Raw genomic sequence first — 6,323 nt, 5'->3', positions numbered from 1 at the left:
CGCGCGTGCGTAATCGTGCGTAACTGAGGACGCGCGTGCGTAATTGTGCGTAACCATGCGTAACTGAGGACGCGCGTGCCGACACGCGCGTTCAATAAAGGTACGTCTCGTGTGTGCGCAATCGTGCGTAACCGAGGACGCGCGTGCGTAATCGTGCGTAACTGAGGACGCGCTCGCGTAATTGTGCGTAACCGTGCGTAACTGAGGACATGCGTGCGTAATTGTGCGTAACCGTGCGCAACAGAGGACGCGCGTGCGTAATTGTGCGTAACCGTGCGTAACTGAGGACGCGCGTGCGTAATTGTGCGTAACCGTGCGCAAAGCACTTCGACCTCAGAGCGCGGCCACTTTTCAATATGGTAACACTTGCCGAACTAGGGGTAGGCTGCATAAAAGGGAATTGCCTGGCGCCCCCAAGCTTTGCGAATGCGCCCTAGGCACGTCCCTCTTTTGCCTACCCCTATTTCCGGGCCTGTCCTGGCTGATGGGTCAGTGCAGTCAGTAAGTTTGTCCAACCCTGGAAAGATTTCAGTTAGAAGACTTTGACACTGGCAAAAACAGATTTCTGTAAACCCGGATTGCTAAATCTGCTGCCTACGTATGTTGGTGCAATTCTCAACATGCCCTTGCCAGGGACTGAGAGAGGCTTCAGGTTGGGCATCCCTGATCATGTAAATGACCCTTACAAACCTCTATAGCGCGTGGCACATGGTGCTCCTGTCAGGTGGATTTCATTAATGTATATGACAATGTGGATGGTCACATTCAGATGCTTCTTGTAACTGAAAAAAGGGAATCAAATAACATGTATACAAATAAGCGGGGAAATTGGCGTCAGTTTTTCATTCCAACAAAATAAGTCCTGGGCCATACGATGATACATCAAATTCAGTGCTTTTACAAAATATGACATATCATCCATAATTCAACTCTACTGTGTCAGTTTTGTCCCAATATATGATGTGTCCCATTAGATTATATATTTACACTGTTATTACAAGCTGCCCCAAGGCCGGCATTAAGACTATGCACAATGCAGTTTTTTTTGTTTACCATCTAATACTCATTTATTTCCCAGCCTACACAGTTTTAATTATCACTATATCGCAGGTCATATAATAAAACGTCTTAAGTTTGCCCACATCTAGTAACCCCTAACAACCAACCAGATGTTGTTTTCAAACAGCTAACCAGTAAATACTACTTGATTGGTTGTTATAGTTTACTAGACAAAAAACAAATGTAATCATCTTAGTAAATTGCTTATTAAATATATGGATTTATTATGTGTCTAAAGGCAGGAGGGCCAGAGCCTGAGACCCACCATTATAAAAAACCTGAGCAGAGGCTAAAGAGGTATTTAAAAAAGGTATGCTCAGTTGTTGATTAGCAGTCAAAGGGGTAGTTCAGAAAGCACCATAGTGTAGGAACAGGCACTGAAATATATAATAGACAAAATATACATAAGAGACATATGTGCAGAACATACAGTACTACAACTATAATAATAAATTACCAGTTATTTACTTATGAACTCTTATGGTATTACTATATTGTTATACACAGGCTTTCCTATTTACACTTCTATCCCATGGCCTTTTTGTGTTTTTTACCACAGGAGTTAATAAGCCACAATCTTTCTTTGTGAAGTTTGTACCGATGGGAGCAGAATGAAATGCAGAATGTGGATAGAAACATGACATGTAGAACACTTCTAATGCTTGGGATTCAGCGCTCTCGTGGGTACAGACCCCATAGAGAATAGTGGCATCAATCAACTCCTGCGTTTTTGAGACCTTATTTCATGTTCCCATTAAATGGACAACGACTCCTCATATGGATTATTCATAAAATGGCAATATTACCCAACATTGATATGTGTAAAGACTAATAACACTCCAATTAGGAAGGATAAAGAGCATACAAAGATGCCATATAAAATGGAGGTAATTGGGCTTTGAAATTTTAAGCACTGCTGTGCCCCCTCTTTATCCCCATTTAACTCTCCATGTTCCTCCAATATGGCCCACTTCATCTACTTTGCATGGTTCAAATTGTACTGAATGCAAAATTTAAACTGCATAGTGAGTCTGAAGTCCTTAGGTAAGTTGCAGAGCAGCCATGGGGCTTAAAGAGATTGTTCACGGTTAATAGAGGTTGATACTCTAAGACAATTTGCAACTGTTTTTTCATTTTCTATTATTTGTGGTTATTGAATTCTTTAGCTTTTTATTCAGCAGCTTTCCAGTTCACAATTTCAGCAGTCTGGTTGCTATCAGTACCTGTTTGTCTACCCCTTTTCCGAGTTTGTTCCCCTCGGCCCCTCTCCTCTCCCCTTTGTCACTCTCAGCACCATCACTGTCCCTTCTGCTGCTCTCCCATCCCTAACCTGCCCTCCCCTCTGCTGCTCTGGTACGGCACATTTGAGAGCCATGGTGGGGGGGGGGGCGTGGTCTGCGATTCCCAATCAGCTTGGCTGGAACTGAAAAATAGAAATAACAATTAATTTGTAGTCTTACAGAGCATTTGTTTTTTAGATGGGGTCAGTGACCCCTATTTGGAAGCTGGAACGAGGCAAGAAAAAGTAAAGCAAATAGCTTAAAAATTATACAATTAATATGATGAAGACCAATTGCAAAGTTGCTAGGAACTGAACATTCTATAACATACTAAAAGTCACCTCAAAGTTGAACCACCCCTTGAAAAACAACTAAGGCATGCCTGTTGAGCTTTAGATGTTTCTTGTACTCAGTGAAGAATCACCGTAATGTTTATTTTCAGTAAAACAGCTGTCCTGATAAACCATAAGCAGGAACTCACATGGCTTCCTTCAGTAACCCTTTAACAGGGTGTACAAATCTCCAAAATTTATTTTCCAAGATTATAAGAGCCCAATTTGCACACCAATGTTTGTCTGTCCCTTCAGAACTCACTGTAGGAAGAGGGAGTAGGTGGAGAATGAATTCCCTTCGAGTTAGTTAAAGAGATATGAAAACAGACCAGGAGCAGGGGAAATTATAAACTGGCAAGATGAAGACTTCATTTCATGTAGGCTACTGACTAAGGTGTCTGGCCTGTATGAATTATTAAAATGGACCTGTCACCCTAAGAAAATCATTTCAAAAAGTAAAACAAACATTTCTTACATATTATTAATATATATTATTTAAATTTTGTTTCCTTCAGTCTTGAAATTCACACAGTAAGAAGGCAGCTGCCATTTTGTGAACACTTTTATGAAGGCAAACTTTGCATCATGCCAAAATCTTGTTTTTTTGCCAGAATGGGGGACCTGATACACATACCTATGCAATGGCTACACAATTAGACAATTAGTAATTGTATCACTGTATTCCAGAAAGCCCTGAAATACAGTAATACAATTTCCCTATTTATGCAATACGTCATTTTTCTCATACCTGTATATGGCTCAGAATCCATGGAATATTGAATCCATAGCTCTTGGATTCAACCAAATACCAAATCGTCCCCTACTTTACTGAATACCAAATTGAATATGAATATATATTTTTTTTTAAAATTGCATAATCTGAAAAAACACAAAACTGTCTCTTTCTGTTGCAGAGTGTTGTGTTTTAAAGTCACGTGAATTATGGGACCTGAGTTTATTTTGGGTTGAATAAACTCACTTGCAGGCTGTACTGATTGCTAACAGGTTGCATATTTTATTTATCTATTTCCTGGTATTTGATATAGTGCCAACACATTTCTGCAACACAGAAACTCGCATTTAAATTAAGTGGAACATACAGAAACATATCACAAGGCACCCACAGCCATACACACCAATTGGAAACACATCGGATAATACAGAAGTCATTATAAATTTCTACTTACACCCAACAAAAAAGCATTTATTTAAAGGCTGATAACGAGGCTTCTTAGCACCACCTGGTTGTCTTTTAGTAGACTTGCAGGAATCTTTTTAACAAGGCTGTGTACACATTCCTTTCTTTTGCTTTAGAAGAAATGGAATAAATTAAGAATAATAAAGAATAAAACTACCTTACCTTTCTCAGTGTCCATAGTTCATATTCCTAATATTTGAAAACAATCCAGCACTTTGTCCACATAAAAACAATAAGGATGATAAAAGATGGAGCTAACTAAACACAGTAAAGTTAAAGTCTGATGACACATAAGGTTCTCTTTTGACATATTTCAGAGGGCAGAGAAGTAACTAAAACTGCAAATTTCACCTCCCATTAACTTAAATGCTAAATGCAGGACAACTTTTTAGCCCAGAGATGCTCTAGTGAGAACTGATTACTGAAATACACTAGCAGAGAAGAGAATATACCACTTGTGCTATAGACAGACACCTGTAAATAAAAAAAAAGTGGAAATGCACAGCTTTTCCCTCAAATAATAAAGCCATTTAACAACAGCATCACATAAATAAACCCTCTTATTTTAATAGCACATAATCTTATAGACCTTGAACTCACTCTTGGGTCTTCAGTTATACTCCATATCTCTGCTGTGTCTCATAGACAGGGGTAATTAATGCCCAGGCTTATCTATCTATCTATCTATCTATCTATCTATCTATCTATCTATCTATCTATCTATCTATCTATCTATCTGTCTGTCTGTCTGTCTATTCTATTGATTGGGAGGCGTTTCATTATACAGATGGACAATGACCCAAAACATACAGCTAAAGCAACCCAGGGGTATATTAAAAGCAAATAAGTTTAATATTCTTGAAATGCCAAGTCAGTCACCTGATCTGAACCCAATTGAGCTGCATTTCACTTGTTGAAGACTAAACTTCAGACAGAAAGACCCACAAACAAACAGCAACTGAAAGCCACTAAAGGCCTGGCAGAGCAATAAAAAGGAGGAAACCCAGAATCTCTCGATGTCCATGAGTTCAAGACTTCAGGCTGTCATTGCCAGCAAAGGAGGTTCAACCGAGTATTAGAAATGAACATTTTATTTTCAGTTTTTTAATTTGTCCAATTACTTTTGAGCCCCTGAAATGAAGTGATTGTGTTAAAAAAAGGCTTTAGTTCCATTTTTATGCAATCTTTTTTTTCCAACCCAGTGAATTAAAGTTGAAAGTCTGCAGTTCAACTGCATCTGAGTTGTTTTATTTAAAATTCATTGTGGTAATGTACAGAACCAAAATTAGAAAAAAGTTGTGTCTGTCCAAATATTTATGGGCCTAACTCTGTCTGTCTGGCTGTCTGTCTATCTATCTATCCATCTATCTATCCATCTATCTACCTATCTATCATCTATCTATCTATCTATCTATCCATCTATCTACCTATCTATCATCTATCTAATTATCTATCTATCATCTATCTAATTATCTATCTATCTATCTATCTATCTATCTATCTATCTATCTATCTATCTATCTATCATCTATCTATCTATCTATCTATCTATCTATCTATCTATCTATCTATCTAATTTATCTATCTATCTATCTATCTATCTATCTATCTATCTATCTATCTATCTATCTATCTATCTATCTATCTATCTATCTATCTATCTATCTATCTATCTATCTATCTATCTATCTATCTACATATCTAATCATCTATCTGTCTGTCTGTCTGTCTGTCTGTCTGTCTGTCTGTCTGTCTATCTATCTATTTTTTTTAAAAATCTCTCAGATTTGTATTTTTATTTGTGTTGGGCCCAGTTGGGTGCACTTGGGAGAAGAAGGCAGACAAGGTACGTGTGCCCAAATGCATGCAGATCCAGGCACGTGTACACCCAAGCTCTCTACACTGAGTCAGGTTTGGCGCATGCCAATGACGTCACTGGAATGTGCCAGGGGGACTGTGGAAAGCATAGCTAAGGGCCTCACATCTCATTAATCCACTATTGCATCATAGAACATTCTGGGGAAGAAAAACCCACCATTTATATTTTTTCCAGTCACTGGGCCATAGGGGACTCCCAAAGGGGTTTCCTGTGGGGCCTTCATCTAAAGGTCTACACCTCTAGTTAATGTCATAGGGCAAGGAGTTTTGTTTTGCTAGACAAGAATGAACTTCCTTTCTTATTCACAAGAGAATCCATGTACAATATGAAGAAAAAAACCTAATCATTGCTGCTAGAGATCCATTCCACCACCTTTTCCCCTGAAGCATCAAATTATCTCATGTTTCTTTTGGGCAGTGTCAGAGACAGTGTTGCACACTCAAATATCTCTTGTTGGAACTGTCAGGGAGTTAGTGGAAAGACACTGAGGTACTGAGAGTCAGTCATATTAGCTTCGTGGTTTGTTGGTCATTTGATAAATTGCATTATGCATTATAATAATAATATTAAATTGA

The sequence above is a fragment of the Xenopus laevis genome, chromosome 1S (assembly GCF_017654675.1).
Source record: "Xenopus laevis strain J_2021 chromosome 1S, Xenopus_laevis_v10.1, whole genome shotgun sequence".
NCBI lineage: Eukaryota > Metazoa > Chordata > Amphibia > Anura > Pipidae > Xenopus > Xenopus laevis.
Note: the sequence above shows the minus strand (reverse complement) of the source record.